This window comes from Rhinichthys klamathensis, unplaced genomic scaffold, assembly GCF_029890125.1.
Source record: "Rhinichthys klamathensis goyatoka isolate OS25496 unplaced genomic scaffold, OSU_Roscu_1.1 h1tg000176l_1, whole genome shotgun sequence".
Classification (NCBI taxonomy): Eukaryota; Metazoa; Chordata; class Actinopteri; order Cypriniformes; family Leuciscidae; genus Rhinichthys; species Rhinichthys klamathensis.
The window spans coordinates 6,390,086-6,404,279 of record NW_026606705.1 but is presented as its reverse complement, the minus strand read 5'-3'; the positions used below and the strand labels follow the sequence as shown (position 1 = coordinate 6,404,279).

The window sequence follows — 14,194 nt, the reverse complement described above, 5'->3', positions numbered from 1 at the left end:
TGTTTATAGAATGGGATCCAACAGAATTTCAAAGAATACCACGTTCTGATGTTTACCGGAAGAAGAACTTGTTTATGAAAGGCTGTTCATGTCTTCTTTTTTTTTCTTTTTAGGGGGAGTATGCCATGTGATTCTTGGAGTCTGACTGTGATGTCATGGTCTGAAGTTTTGGGGATGCAGTAGAGTTTCATGGCAAGGATTCTTGGAAATTTCTTGGAATTGAATGTCATGGGTTTTGGGGGCATGGGGTGGAGTGTCATGGCATAAGATTCAAGGAATGTCATGCAAAACATTGCATTAGCATTGACAAGACATGTCATTGGAACGAAAGAATTATATTAGCCTCAACAAAACATTGTAACAACACTGACGCATATTACATGAATATGAGAGTAATACTATTACTGCATTTGTTCAACATTAGTCCTACAAAAACACTGGACCTCAATTACATTGCATATGAAGGACTGGACAAACGCACAAAAGGGAATGCAGAAAGCAGCTCTTTCTTTTACACTCTCCCGTGTATCAAAAAGCACCACTCTGCCTCGTGTGAGGCTCGAACTCACGACCTTCAGATTATGAGACTGACGCGCTGCCTAACTGCGCCAACGAGGCATGTGCTGTGGCTAGGGTGAGCGGTGCAGCACTAGCTTCCAGATCATCTGCCATTCGGTGCAGCTGCAAAAGTACTGCTCACCCTCAGCCATCACGTCAGGATGGCCGAGCGGTCTAAGGCGCTGCGTTCAGGTCGCAGAGGTCGCAGTCTCCCCTGGAGGCGTGGGTTCGAATCCCACTTCTGACAAACCTAACCTTTGGCTGCGGGCTCAAGCTAGAGTCTTTAACCCTCTGGCAAGTTTACCCAGAAATGCATTCATGTTGACAAAGCACTGCATTTCAGTTCATGCTAGAGTTAACCAAACATTACAGTAACACTGACCTGCATTACATGGACTTTAAAGTAACACTTTAGTGCGATGTATGGGATTCGGTGGCATTTTCGTGCAGTTTTCTTGGAATTTCAAGTCGTGACATTTCATGAAATTGGACATGTTTATAGAATGGGATCCAACAGAATTTCAAAGAATACCACGTTCTGATGTTTACCGGAAGAAGAACTTGTTTATGAAAGGCTGTTCATGTCTTCTTTTTTTTTCTTTTTAGGGGGAGTATGCGATGTGATTCTTGGAGTCTGACTGTGATGTCATGGTCTGAAGTTTTGGGGATGCAGTAGAGTTTCATGGCAAGGATTCTTGGAAATTTCTTGGAATTGAATGTCATGGGTTTTGGGGGCATGGGGTGGAGTGTCATGGCATAAGATTCAAGGAATGTCATGCAAAACATTGCATTAGCATTGACAAGACATGTCATTGGAACGAAAGAATTATATTAGCCTCACCAAAACATTGTAATAACACTGACGCATATTACATGAATATGAGAGTAATACTATTACTGCATTTGTTCAACATTAGTCCTACAAAAACACTGGACCTCAATTACATTGCATATGTAGGACTGGACAAACGCACAAAAGGGAATGCAGAAAGCAGATCTTTCATTTACACTCTCCCGTGTATCAAAAAGCACCACTCTGCCCCATGTGAGGCTCGAACTCACGACCTTCAGATTATGAGACTGACGCGCTGCCTAACTGCGCCAACGAGGCATGTGCTGTGGCTAGGGTGAGCGGTGCAGCACTAGCTTCCAGATCATCTGCCATTCGGTGCAGCTCCAAAAGTACTGCTCACCCTCAGCCATCACGTCAGGATGGCCGAGCGGTCTAAGGCGCTGCGTTCAGGTCGCAGTCTCCCCTGGAGGCGTGGGTTCGAATCCCACTTCTGACAAACCTAACCTTTGGCTGCGGGCTCAAGCTAGAGTCTTTAACCCTCTGGCAAGTTTACCCAGAAATGCATTCATGTTGACAAAGCACTGCATTTCAGTTCATGCTAGAGTTAACCAAACATTACAGTAACACTGACCTGCATTACATGGACTTTAAAGTAACACTTTAGTGCAATGTATGGGATTCGGTGGCATTTTCGTGCAGTTTCTTGGAATTTCAAGTCGTGACATTTCATGAAATTGGACATGTTATAGAATGGGATCCAACAGAATTTCAAAGAATACCACGTTCTGATGTTTACCGGAAGAAGAACTTGTTTATGAAAGGCTGTTCATGTCTTCTTTTTTTTTCTTTTTAGGGGGAGTATGCGATGTGATTCTTGGAGTCTGACTGTGATGTCATGGTCTGAAGTTTTGGGGATGCAGTAGAGTTTCATGGCAAGGATTCTTGGAAATTTCTTGGAATTGAATGTCATGGGTTTTGGGGGCATGGGGTGGAGTGTCATGGCATAAGATTCAAGGAATGTCATGCAAAACATTGCATTAGCATTGACAAGACATGTCATTGGAACGAAAGAATTATATTAGCCTCAACAAAACATTGTAACAACACTGACGCATATTACATGAATATGAGAGTAATACTATTACTGCATTTGTTCAACATTAGTCCTACAAAAACACTGGACCTCAATTACATTGCATATGAAGGACTGGACAAATGCACAAAAGGGAATGCAGAAAGCAGCTCTTTCTTTTACACTCTCCCGTGTATCAAAAAGCACCACTCTGCCCCGTGTGAGGCTCGAACTCACGACCTTCAGATTATGAGACTGACGCGCTGCCTAACTGCGCCAACGAGGCATGTGCTGTGGCTAGGGTGAGCGGTGCAGCACTAGCTTCCAGATCATCTGCCATTCGGTGCAGCTGCAAAAGTACTGCTCACCCTCAGCCATCACGTCAGGATGGCCGAGCGGTCTAAGGCGCTGCGTTCAGGTCGCAGTCTCCCCTGGAGGCGTGGGTTCGAATCCCACTTCTGACAAACCTAACCTTTGGCTGCGGGCTCAAGCTAGAGTCTTTAACCCTCTGGCAAGTTTACCCAGAAATGCATTCATGTTGACAAAGCACTGCATTTCAGTTCATGCTAGAGTTAACCAAACATTACAGTAACACTGACCTGCATTACATGGACTTTAAAGTAACACTTTAGTGCGATGTATGGGATTCGGTGGCATTTTCGTGCAGTTTCTTGGAATTTCAAGTCGTGACATTTCATGAAATTGGACATGTTATAGAATGGGATCCAACAGAATTTCAAAGAATACCACGTTCTGATGTTTACCGGAAGAAGAACTTGTTTATGAAAGGCTGTTCATGTCTTCTTTTTTTTTCTTTTTAGGGGGAGTATGCGATGTGATTCTTGGAGTCTGACTGTGATGTCATGGTCTGAAGTTTTGGGGATGCAGTAGAGTTTCATGGCAAGGATTCTTGGAAATTTCTTGGAATTGCATGTCATGGGTTTTGGGGGCATGGGGTGGAGTGTCATGGCATAAGATTCAAGGAATGTCATGCAAAACATTGCATTAGCATTGACAAGACATGTAATTGGAACGAAAGAATTATATTAGCCTCAACAAAACATTGTAACAACACTGACGCATATTACATGAATATGAGAGTAATACTATTACTGCATTTGTTCAACATTAGTCCTACAAAAACACTGGACCTCAATTACATTGCATATGAAGGACTGGACAAACGCACAAAAGGGAATGCAGAAAGCAGCTCTTTCTTTTACACTCTCCCGTGTATCAAAAAGCACCACTCTGCCCCGTGTGAGGCTCGAACTCACGACCTTCAGATTATGAGACTGACGCGCTGCCTAACTGCGCCAACGAGGCATGTGCTTTGGCTAGGGTGAGCGGTGCAGCACTAGCTTCCAGATCATCTGCCATTCGGTGCAGCTGCAAAAGTACTGCTCACCCTCAGCCATCACGTCAGGATGGCCGAGCGGTCTAAGGCGCTGCGTTCAGGTCGCAGTCTCCCCTGGAGGCGTGGGTTCGAATCCCACTTCTGACAAACCTAACCTTTGGCTGCGGGCTCAAGCTAGAGTCTTTAACCCTCTGGCAAGTTTACCCAGAAATGCATTCATGTTGACAAAGCACTGCATTTCAGTTCATGCTAGAGTTAACCAAACATTACAGTAACACTGACCTGCATTACATGGACTTTAAAGTAACACTTTAGTGCGATGTATGGGATTCGGTGGCATTTTCGTGCAGTTTTCTTGGAATTTCAAGTCGTGACATTTCATGAAATTGGACATGTTTATAGAATGGGATCCAACAGAATTTCAAAGAATACCACGTTCTGATGTTTACCGGAAGAAGAACTTGTTTATGAAAGGCTGTTCATGTCTTCTTTTTTTTTCTTTTTAGGGGGAGTATGCGATGTGATTCTTGGAGTCTGACTGTGATGTCATGGTCTGAAGTTTTGGGGATGCAGTAGAGTTTCATGGCAAGGATTCTTGGAAATTTCTTGGAATTGAATGTCATGGGTTTTGGGGGCATGGGGTGGAGTGTCATGGCATAAGATTCAAGGAATGTCATGCAAAACATTGCATTAGCATTGACAAGACATGTCATTGGAACGAAAGAATTATATTAGCCTCACCAAAACATTGTAACAACACTGACGCATATTACATGAATATGAGAGTAATACTATTACTGCATTTGTTCAACATTAGTCCTACAAAAACACTGGACCTCAATTACATTGCATATGTAGGACTGGACAAACGCACAAAAGGGAATGCAGAAAGCAGATCTTTCATTTACACTCTCCCGTGTATCAAAAAGCACCACTCTGCCCCATGTGAGGCTCGAACTCACGACCTTCAGATTATGAGACTGACGCGCTGCCTAACTGCGCCAACGAGGCATGTGCTGTGGCTAGGGTGAGCGGTGCAGCACTAGCTTCCAGATCATCTGCCATTCGGTGCAGCTCCAAAAGTACTGCTCACCCTCAGCCATCACGTCAGGATGGCCGAGCGGTCTAAGGCGCTGCGTTCAGGTCGCAGTCTCCCCTGGAGGCGTGGGTTCGAATCCCACTTCTGACAAACCTAACCTTTGGCTGTGGGCTCAAGCTAGAGTCTTTAACCCTCTGGCAAGTTTACCCAGAAATGCATTCATGTTGACAAAGCACTGCATTTCAGTTCATGCTAGAGTTAACCAAACATTACAGTAACACTGACCTGCATTACATGGACTTTAAAGTAACACTTTAGTGCAATGTATGGGATTCGGTGGCATTTTCGTGCAGTTTCTTGGAATTTCAAGTCGTGACATTTCATGAAATTGGACATGTTTATAGAATGGGATCCAACAGAATTTCAAAGAATACCACGTTCTGATGTTTACCGGAAGAAGAACTTGTTTATGAAAGGCTGTTCATGTCTTCTTTTTTTTTCTTTTTAGGGGGAGTATGCGATGTGATTCTTGGAGTCTGACTGTGATGTCATGGTCTGAAGTTTTGGGGATGCAGTAGAGTTTCATGGCAAGGATTCTTGGAAATTTCTTGGAATTGAATGTCATGGGTTTTGGGGGCATGGGGTGGAGTGTCATGGCATAAGATTCAAGGAATGTCATGCAAAACATTACATTAGCATTGACAAGACATGTCATTGGAACGAAAGAATTATATTAGCCTCAACAAAACATTGTAACAACACTGACGCATATTACATGAATATGAGAGTAATACTATTACTGCATTTGTTCAACATTAGTCCTACAAAAACACTGGACCTCAATTACATTGCATATGAAGGACTGGACAAACGCACAAAAGGGAATGCAGAAAGCAGCTCTTTCATTTACACTCTCCCGTGTATCAAAAAGCACCACTCTGCCCCGTGTGAGGCTCGAACTCACGACCTTCAGATTATGAGACTGACGCGCTGCCTAACTGCGCCAACGAGGCATGTGCTTTGGCTAGGGTGAGCGGTGCAGCACTAGCTTCCAGATCATCTGCCATTCGGTGCAGCTGCAAAAGTACTGCTCACCCTCAGCCATCACGTCAGGATGGCCGAGCGGTCTAAGGCGCTGCGTTCAGGTCGCAGTCTCCCCTGGAGGCGTGGGTTCGAATCCCACTTCTGACAAACCTAACCTTTGGCTGCGGGCTCAAGCTAGAGTCTTTAACCCTCTGGCAAGTTTACCCAGAAATGCATTCATGTTGACAAAGCACTGCATTTCAGTTCATGCTAGAGTTAACCAAACATTACAGTAACACTGACCTGCATTACATGGACTTTAAAGTAACACTTTAGTGCAATGTATGGGATTCGGTGGCATTTTCGTGCAGTTTCTTGGAATTTCAAGTCGTGACATTTCATGAAATTGGACATGTTTATAGAATGGGATCCAACAGAATTTCAAAGAATACCACGTTCTGATGTTTACCGGAAGAAGAACTTGTTTATGAAAGGCTGTTCATGTCTTCTTTTTTTTTCTTTTTAGGGGGAGTATGCGATGTGATTCTTGGAGTCTGACTGTGATGTCATGGTCTGAAGTTTTGGGGATGCAGTAGAGTTTCATGGCAAGGATTCTTGGAAATTTCTTGGAATTGAATGTCATGGGTTTTGGGGGCATGGGGTGGAGTGTCATGGCATAAGATTCAAGGAATGTCATGCAAAACATTACATTAGCATTGACAAGACATGTCATTGGAACGAAAGAATTATATTAGCCTCAACAAAACATTGTAACAACACTGACGCATATTACATGAATATGAGAGTAATACTATTACTGCATTTGTTCAACATTAGTCCTACAAAAACACTGGACCTCAATAACATTGCATATGAAGGACTGGACAAACGCACAAAAGGGAATGCAGAAAGCAGCTCTTTCATTTACACTCTCCCGTGTATCAAAAAGCACCACTCTGCCCCGTGTGAGGCTCGAACTCACGACCTTCAGATTATGAGACTGACGCGCTGCCTAACTGCGCCAACGAGGCATGTGCTTTGGCTAGGGTGAGCGGTGCAGCACTAGCTTCCAGATCATCTGCCATTCGGTGCAGCTGCAAAAGTACTGCTCACCCTCAGCCATCACGTCAGGATGGCCGAGCGGTCTAAGGCGCTGCGTTCAGGTCGCAGTCTCCCCTGGAGGCGTGGGTTCGAATCCCACTTCTGACAAACCTAACCTTTGGCTGCGGGCTCAAGCTAGAGTCTTTAACCCTCTGGCAAGTTTACCCAGAAATGCATTCATGTTGACAAAGCACTGCATTTCAGTTCATGCTAGAGTTAACCAAAGATTACAGTAACACTGACCTGCATTACATGGACTTTAAAGTAACACTTTAGTGCGATGTATGGGATTCGGTGGCATTTTCGTGCAGTTTTCTTGGAATTTCAAGTCGTGACATTTCATGAAATTGGACATGTTTATAGAATGGGATCCAACAGAATTTCAAAGAATACCACGTTCTGATGTTTACCGGAAGAAGAACTTGTTTATGAAAGGCTGTTCATGTCTTCTTTTTTTTTCTTTTTAGGGGGAGTATGCGATGTGATTCTTGGAGTCTGACTGTGATGTCATGGTCTGAAGTTTTGGGGATGCAGTAGAGTTTCATGGCAAGGATTCTTGGAAATTTCTTGGAATTGAATGTCATGGGTTTTGGGGGCATGGGGTGGAGTGTCATGGCATAAGATTCAAGGAATGTCATGCAAAACATTGCATTAGCATTGACAAGACATGTCATTGGAACGAAAGAATTATATTAGCCTCACCAAAACATTGTAACAACACTGACGCATATTACATGAATATGAGAGTAATACTATTACTGCATTTGTTCAACATTAGTCCTACAAAAACACTGGACCTCAATTACATTGCATATGTAGGACTGGACAAACGCACAAAAGGGAATGCAGAAAGCAGATCTTTCATTTACACTCTCCCGTGTATCAAAAAGCACCACTCTGCCCCATTTGAGGCTCGAACTCACGACCTTCAGATTATGAGACTGACGCGCTGCCTAACTGCGCCAACGAGGCATGTGCTGTGGCTAGGGTGAGCGGTGCAGCACTAGCTTCCAGATCATCTGCCATTCGGTGCAGCTCCAAAAGTACTGCTCACCCTCAGCCATCACGTCAGGATGGCCGAGCGGTCTAAGGCGCTGCGTTCAGGTCGCAGTCTCCCCTGGAGGCGTGGGTTCGAATCCCACTTCTGACAAACCTAACCTTTGGCTGCGGGCTCAAGCTAGAGTCTTTAACCCTCTGGCAAGTTTACCCAGAAATGCATTCATGTTGACAAAGCACTGCATTTCAGTTCATGCTAGAGTTAACCAAACATTACAGTAACACTGACCTGCATTACATGGACTTTAAAGTAACACTTTAGTGCAATGTATGGGATTCGGTGGCATTTTCGTGCAGTTTCTTGGAATTTCAAGTCGTGACATTTCATGAAATTGGACATGTTTATAGAATGGGATCCAACAGAATTTCAAAGAATACCACGTTCTGATGTTTACCGGAAGAAGAACTTGTTTATGAAAGGCTGTTCATGTCTTCTTTTTTTTTCTTTTTAGGGGGAGTATGCGATGTGATTCTTGGAGTCTGACTGTGATGTCATGGTCTGAAGTTTTGGGGATGCAGTAGAGTTTCATGGCAAGGATTCTTGGAAATTTCTTGGAATTGAATGTCATGGGTTTTGGGGGCATGGGGTGGAGTGTCATGGCATAAGATTCAAGGAATGTCATGCAAAACATTGCATTAGCATTGACAAGACATGTCATTGGAACGAAAGAATTATATTAGCCTCAACAAAACATTGTAACAACACTGACGCATATTACATGAATATGAGAGTAATACTATTACTGCATTTGTTCAACATTAGTCCTACAAAAACACTGGACCTCAATTACATTGCATATGTAGGACTGGACAAACGCACAAAAGGGAATGCAGAAAGCAGATCTTTCATTTACACTCTCCCGTGTATCAAAAAGCACCACTCTGCCCCATGTGAGGCTCGAACTCACGACCTTCAGATTATGAGACTGACGCGCTGCCTAACTGCGCCAACGAGGCATGTGCTGTGGCTAGGGTGAGCGGTGCAGCACTAGCTTCCAGATCATCTGCCATTCGGTGCAGCTCCAAAAGTACTGCTCACCCTCAGCCATCACGTCAGGATGGCCGAGCGGTCTAAGGCGCTGCGTTCAGGTCGCAGTCTCCCCTGGAGGCGTGGGTTCGAATCCCACTTCTGACAAACCTAACCTTTGGCTGTGGGCTCAAGCTAGAGTCTTTAACCCTCTGGCAAGTTTACCCAGAAATGCATTCATGTTGACAAAGCACTGCATTTCAGTTCATGCTAGAGTTAACCAAACATTACAGTAACACTGACCTGCATTACATGGACTTTAAAGTAACACTTTAGTGCAATGTATGGGATTCGGTGGCATTTTCGTGCAGTTTTCTTGGAATTTCAAGTCGTGACATTTCATGAAATTGGACATGTTTATAGAATGGGATCCAACAGAATTTCAAAGAATACCACGTTCTGATGTTTACCGGAAGAAGAACTTGTTTATGAAAGGCTGTTCATGTCTTCTTTTTTTTTCTTTTTAGGGGGAGTATGCGATGTGATTCTTGGAGTCTGACTGTGATGTCATGGTCTGAAGTTTTGGGGATGCAGTAGAGTTTCATGGCAAGGATTCTTGGAAATTTCTTGGAATTGAATGTCATGGGTTTTGGGGGCATGGGGTGGAGTGTCATGGCATAAGATTCAAGGAATGTCATGCAAAACATTACATTAGCATTGACAAGACATGTCATTGGAACGAAAGAATTATATTAGCCTCAACAAAACATTGTAACAACACTGACGCATATTACATGAATATGAGAGTAATACTATTACTGCATTTGTTCAACATTAGTCCTACAAAAACACTGGACCTCAATTACATTGCATATGTAGGACTGGACAAACGCACAAAAGGGAATGCAGAAAGCAGATCTTTCATTTACACTCTCCCGTGTATCAAAAAGCACCACTCTGCCCCATGTGAGGCTCGAACCCACGACCTTCAGATTATGAGACTGACGCGCTGCCTAACTGCGCCAACGAGGCATGTGCTGTGGCTAGGGTGAGCGGTGCAGCACTAGCTTCCAGATCATCTGCCATTCGGTGCAGCTCCAAAAGTACTGCTCACCCTCAGCCATCACGTCAGGATGGCCGAGCGGTCTAAGGCGCTGCGTTCAGGTCGCAGTCTCCCCTGGAGGCGTGGGTTCGAATCCCACTTCTGACAAACCTAACCTTTGGCTGCGGGCTCAAGCTAGAGTCTTTAACCCTCTGGCAAGTTTACCCAGAAATGCATTCATGTTGACAAAGCACTGCATTTCAGTTCATGCTAGAGTTAACCAAACATTACAGTAACACTGACCTGCATTACATGGACTTTAAAGTAACACTTTAGTGCAATGTATGGGATTCGGTGGCATTTTCGTGCAGTTTCTTGGAATTTCAAGTCGTGACATTTCATGAAATTGGACATGTTTATAGAATGGGATCCAACAGAATTTCAAAGAATACCACGTTCTGATGTTTACCGGAAGAAGAACTTGTTTATGAAAGGCTGTTCATGTCTTCTTTTTTTTTCTTTTTAGGGGGAGTATGCCATGTGATTCTTGGAGTCTGACTGTGATGTCATGGTCTGAAGTTTTGGGGATGCAGTCGAGTTTCATGGCAAGGATTCTTGGAAATTTCTTGGAATTGAATGTCATGGGTTTTGGGGGCATGGGGTGGAGTGTCATGGCATAAGATTCAAGGAATGTCATGCAAAACATTGCATTAGCATTGACAAGACATGTCATTGGAACGAAAGAATTATATTAGCCTCAACAAAACATTGTAACAACACTGACGCATATTACATGAATATGAGAGTAATACTATTACTGCATTTGTTCAACATTAGTCCTACAAAAACACTGGACCTCAATTACATTGCATATGAAGGACTGGACAAACGCACAAAAGGGAATGCAGAAAGCAGCTCTTTCTTTTACACTCTCCCGTGTATCAAAAAGCACCACTCTGCCCCGTGTGAGGCTCAAACTCACGACCTTCAGATTATGAGACTGACGCGCTGCCTAACTGCGCCAACGAGGCATGTGCTGTGGCTAGGGTGAGCGGTGCAGCACTAGCTTCCAGATCATCTGCCATTCGGTGCAGCTGCAAAAGTACTGCTCACCCTCAGCCATCACGTCAGGATGGCCGAGCGGTCAACGGCGCTGTGTTCAGGTCGCAGTCTCCCCTGGAGGCGTGGGTTCGAATCCCACTTCTGACAAACCTAACCTTTGGCTGCGGGCTCAAGCTAGAGTCTTTAACCCTCTGGGAAGTTTACCCAGAAATGCATTCATGTTGACAAAGCACTGCATTTCAGTTCATGCTAGAGTTAACCAAACATTACAGTAACACTGACCTGCATTACATGGACTTTAAAGTAACACTTTAGTGCGATGTATGGGATTCGGTGGCATTTTCGTGCAGTTTTCTTGGAATTTCAAGTCGTGACATTTCATGAAATTGGACATGTTTATAGAATGGGATCCAACAGAATTTCAAAGAATACCACGTTCTGATGTTTACCGGAAGAAGAACTTGTTTATGAAAGGCTGTTCATGTCTTCTTTTTTTTTCTTTTTAGGGGGAGTATGCGATGTGATTCTTGGAGTCTGACTGTGATGTCATGGTCTGAAGTTTTGGGGATGCAGTAGAGTTTCATGGCAAGGATTCTTGGAAATTTCTTGGAATTGAATGTCATGGGTTTTGGGGGCATGGGGTGGAGTGTCATGGCATAAGATTCAAGGAATGTCATGCAAAACATTGCATTAGCATTGACAAGACATGTCATTGGAACGAAAGAATTATATTAGCCTCACCAAAACATTGTAACAACACTGACGCATATTACATGAATATGAGAGTAATACTATTACTGCATTTGTTCAACATTAGTCCTACAAAAACACTGGACCTCAATTACATTGCATATGTAGGACTGGACAAACGCACAAAAGGGAATGCAGAAAGCAGATCTTTCATTTACACTCTCCCGTGTATCAAAAAGCACCACTCTGCCCCATGTGAGGCTCGAACTCACAACCTTCAGATTATGAGACTGACGCGCTGCCTAACTGCGCCAACGAGGCATGTGCTGTGGCTAGGGTGAGCGGTGCAGCACTAGCTTCCAGATCATCTGCCATTCGGTGCAGCTCCAAAAGTACTGCTCACCCTCAGCCATCACGTCAGGATGGCCGAGCGGTCTAAGGCGCTGCGTTCAGGTCGCAGTCTCCCCTGGAGGCGTGGGTTCGAATCCCACTTCTGACAAACCTAACCTTTGGCTGTGGGCTCAAGCTAGAGTCTTTAACCCTCTGGCAAGTTTACCCAGAAATGCATTCATGTTGACAAAGCACTGCATTTCAGTTCATGCTAGAGTTAACCAAACATTACAGTAACACTGACCTGCATTACATGGACTTTAAAGTAACACTTTAGTGCAATGTATGGGATTCGGTGGCATTTTCGTGCAGTTTCTTGGAATTTCAAGTCGTGACATTTCATGAAATTGGACATGTTTATAGAATGGGATCCAACAGAATTTCAAAGAATACCACGTTCTGATGTTTACCGGAAGAAGAACTTGTTTATGAAAGGCTGTTCATGTCTTCTTTTTTTTTCTTTTTAGGGGGAGTATGCGATGTGATTCTTGGAGTCTGACTGTGATGTCATGGTCTGAAGTTTTGGGGATGCAGTAGAGTTTCATGGCAAGGATTCTTGGAAATTTCTTGGAATTGAATGTCATGGGTTTTGGGGGCATGGGGTGGAGTGTCATGGCATAAGATTCAAGGAATGTCATGCAAAACATTACATTAGCATTGACAAGACATGTCATTGGAACGAAAGAATTATATTAGCCTCAACAAAACATTGTAACAACACTGACGCATATTACATGAATATGAGAGTAATACTATTACTGCATTTGTTCAACATTAGTCCTACAAAAACACTGGACCTCAATTACATTGCATATGAAGGACTGGACAAACGCACAAAAGGGAATGCAGAAAGCAGCTCTTTCATTTACACTCTCCCGTGTATCAAAAAGCACCACTCTGCCCCGTGTGAGGCTCGAACTCACGACCTTCAGATTATGAGACTGACGCGCTGCCTAACTGCGCCAACGAGGCATGTGCTTTGGCTAGGGTGAGCGGTGCAGCACTAGCTTCCAGATCATCTGCCATTCGGTGCAGCTGCAAAAGTACTGCTCACCCTCAGCCATCACGTCAGGATGGCCGAGCGGTCTAAGGCGCTGCGTTCAGGTCGCAGTCTCCCCTGGAGGCGTGGGTTCGAATCCCACTTCTGACAAACCTAACCTTTGGCTGCGGGCTCAAGCTAGAGTCTTTAACCCTCTGGCAAGTTTACCCAGAAATGCATTCATGTTGACAAAGCACTGCATTTCAGTTCATGCTAGAGTTAACCAAACATTACAGTAACACTGACCTGCATTACATGGACTTTAAAGTAACACTTTAGTGCAATGTATGGGATTCGGTGGCATTTTCGTGCAGTTTCTTGGAATTTCAAGTCGTGACATTTCATGAAATTGGACATGTTTATAGAATGGGATCCAACAGAATTTCAAAGAATACCACGTTCTGATGTTTACCGGAAGAAGAACTTGTTTATGAAAGGCTGTTCATGTCTTCTTTTTTTTTCTTTTTAGGGGGAGTATGCGATGTGATTCTTGGAGTCTGACTGTGATGTCATGGTCTGAAGTTTTGGGGATGCAGTAGAGTTTCATGGCAAGGATTCTTGGAAATTTCTTGGAATTGAATGTCATGGGTTTTGGGGGCATGGGGTGGAGTGTCATGGCATAAGATTCAAGGAATGTCATGCAAAACATTACATTAGCATTGACAAGACATGTCATTGGAACGAAAGAATTATATTAGCCTCAACAAAACATTGTAACAACACTGACGCATATTACATGAATATGAGAGTAATACTATTACTGCATTTGTTCAACATTAGTCCTACAAAAACACTGGACCTCAATAACATTGCATATGAAGGACTGGACAAACGCACAAAAGGGAATGCAGAAAGCAGCTCTTTCATTTACACTCTCCCGTGTATCAAAAAGCACCACTCTGCCCCGTGTGAGGCTCGAACTCACGACCTTCAGATTATGAGACTGACGCGCTGCCTAACTGCGCCAACGAGGCATGTGCTTTGGCTAGGGTGAGCGGTGCAGCA

At 43.9% G+C, this 14,194-nt stretch overlaps 21 non-coding genes across 21 annotated transcripts; 11 read left to right on the top strand and 10 right to left on the bottom strand.

The window, feature by feature from the left end:
• Window positions 1–544: 544 nt before the first annotated feature.
• Window positions 545–618, bottom strand: trnam-cau (transfer RNA methionine (anticodon CAU)). Its single transcript has one exon. It is a non-coding gene; the product is annotated as a tRNA-Met (tRNA).
• Window positions 619–1,595: 977 nt separating this feature from the next.
• Window positions 1,596–1,669, bottom strand: trnam-cau (transfer RNA methionine (anticodon CAU)). Its single transcript has one exon. It is a non-coding gene; the product is annotated as a tRNA-Met (tRNA).
• A 95-nt stretch (window positions 1,670–1,764) lies between these two features.
• On the top strand, window positions 1,765–1,847 carry trnal-cag (transfer RNA leucine (anticodon CAG)). The gene has a single exon. It is a non-coding gene; the product is annotated as a tRNA-Leu (tRNA).
• A 788-nt stretch (window positions 1,848–2,635) lies between these two features.
• Window positions 2,636–2,709, bottom strand: trnam-cau (transfer RNA methionine (anticodon CAU)). Its single transcript has one exon. It is a non-coding gene; the product is annotated as a tRNA-Met (tRNA).
• A 95-nt stretch (window positions 2,710–2,804) lies between these two features.
• On the top strand, window positions 2,805–2,887 carry trnal-cag (transfer RNA leucine (anticodon CAG)). The gene has a single exon. It is a non-coding gene; the product is annotated as a tRNA-Leu (tRNA).
• A 788-nt stretch (window positions 2,888–3,675) lies between these two features.
• On the bottom strand, window positions 3,676–3,749 carry trnam-cau (transfer RNA methionine (anticodon CAU)). Its single transcript has one exon. It is a non-coding gene; the product is annotated as a tRNA-Met (tRNA).
• Window positions 3,750–3,844: 95 nt separating this feature from the next.
• trnal-cag (transfer RNA leucine (anticodon CAG)) lies at window positions 3,845–3,927 on the top strand. The gene has a single exon. It is a non-coding gene; the product is annotated as a tRNA-Leu (tRNA).
• A 790-nt stretch (window positions 3,928–4,717) lies between these two features.
• Window positions 4,718–4,791, bottom strand: trnam-cau (transfer RNA methionine (anticodon CAU)). The gene has a single exon. It is a non-coding gene; the product is annotated as a tRNA-Met (tRNA).
• Window positions 4,792–4,886: 95 nt separating this feature from the next.
• On the top strand, window positions 4,887–4,969 carry trnal-cag (transfer RNA leucine (anticodon CAG)). The gene has a single exon. It is a non-coding gene; the product is annotated as a tRNA-Leu (tRNA).
• A 789-nt stretch (window positions 4,970–5,758) lies between these two features.
• On the bottom strand, window positions 5,759–5,832 carry trnam-cau (transfer RNA methionine (anticodon CAU)). Its single transcript has one exon. It is a non-coding gene; the product is annotated as a tRNA-Met (tRNA).
• Window positions 5,833–5,927: 95 nt separating this feature from the next.
• Window positions 5,928–6,010, top strand: trnal-cag (transfer RNA leucine (anticodon CAG)). Its single transcript has one exon. It is a non-coding gene; the product is annotated as a tRNA-Leu (tRNA).
• Window positions 6,011–6,799: 789 nt separating this feature from the next.
• trnam-cau (transfer RNA methionine (anticodon CAU)) lies at window positions 6,800–6,873 on the bottom strand. Its single transcript has one exon. It is a non-coding gene; the product is annotated as a tRNA-Met (tRNA).
• A 95-nt stretch (window positions 6,874–6,968) lies between these two features.
• Window positions 6,969–7,051, top strand: trnal-cag (transfer RNA leucine (anticodon CAG)). The gene has a single exon. It is a non-coding gene; the product is annotated as a tRNA-Leu (tRNA).
• A 959-nt stretch (window positions 7,052–8,010) lies between these two features.
• Window positions 8,011–8,093, top strand: trnal-cag (transfer RNA leucine (anticodon CAG)). Its single transcript has one exon. It is a non-coding gene; the product is annotated as a tRNA-Leu (tRNA).
• A 789-nt stretch (window positions 8,094–8,882) lies between these two features.
• On the bottom strand, window positions 8,883–8,956 carry trnam-cau (transfer RNA methionine (anticodon CAU)). Its single transcript has one exon. It is a non-coding gene; the product is annotated as a tRNA-Met (tRNA).
• A 95-nt stretch (window positions 8,957–9,051) lies between these two features.
• Window positions 9,052–9,134, top strand: trnal-cag (transfer RNA leucine (anticodon CAG)). The gene has a single exon. It is a non-coding gene; the product is annotated as a tRNA-Leu (tRNA).
• Window positions 9,135–10,093: 959 nt separating this feature from the next.
• trnal-cag (transfer RNA leucine (anticodon CAG)) lies at window positions 10,094–10,176 on the top strand. Its single transcript has one exon. It is a non-coding gene; the product is annotated as a tRNA-Leu (tRNA).
• A 2,000-nt stretch (window positions 10,177–12,176) lies between these two features.
• On the top strand, window positions 12,177–12,259 carry trnal-cag (transfer RNA leucine (anticodon CAG)). Its single transcript has one exon. It is a non-coding gene; the product is annotated as a tRNA-Leu (tRNA).
• Window positions 12,260–13,048: 789 nt separating this feature from the next.
• On the bottom strand, window positions 13,049–13,122 carry trnam-cau (transfer RNA methionine (anticodon CAU)). The gene has a single exon. It is a non-coding gene; the product is annotated as a tRNA-Met (tRNA).
• Window positions 13,123–13,217: 95 nt separating this feature from the next.
• trnal-cag (transfer RNA leucine (anticodon CAG)) lies at window positions 13,218–13,300 on the top strand. Its single transcript has one exon. It is a non-coding gene; the product is annotated as a tRNA-Leu (tRNA).
• Window positions 13,301–14,089: 789 nt separating this feature from the next.
• trnam-cau (transfer RNA methionine (anticodon CAU)) lies at window positions 14,090–14,163 on the bottom strand. Its single transcript has one exon. It is a non-coding gene; the product is annotated as a tRNA-Met (tRNA).
• Window positions 14,164–14,194: the final 31 nt, after the last annotated feature.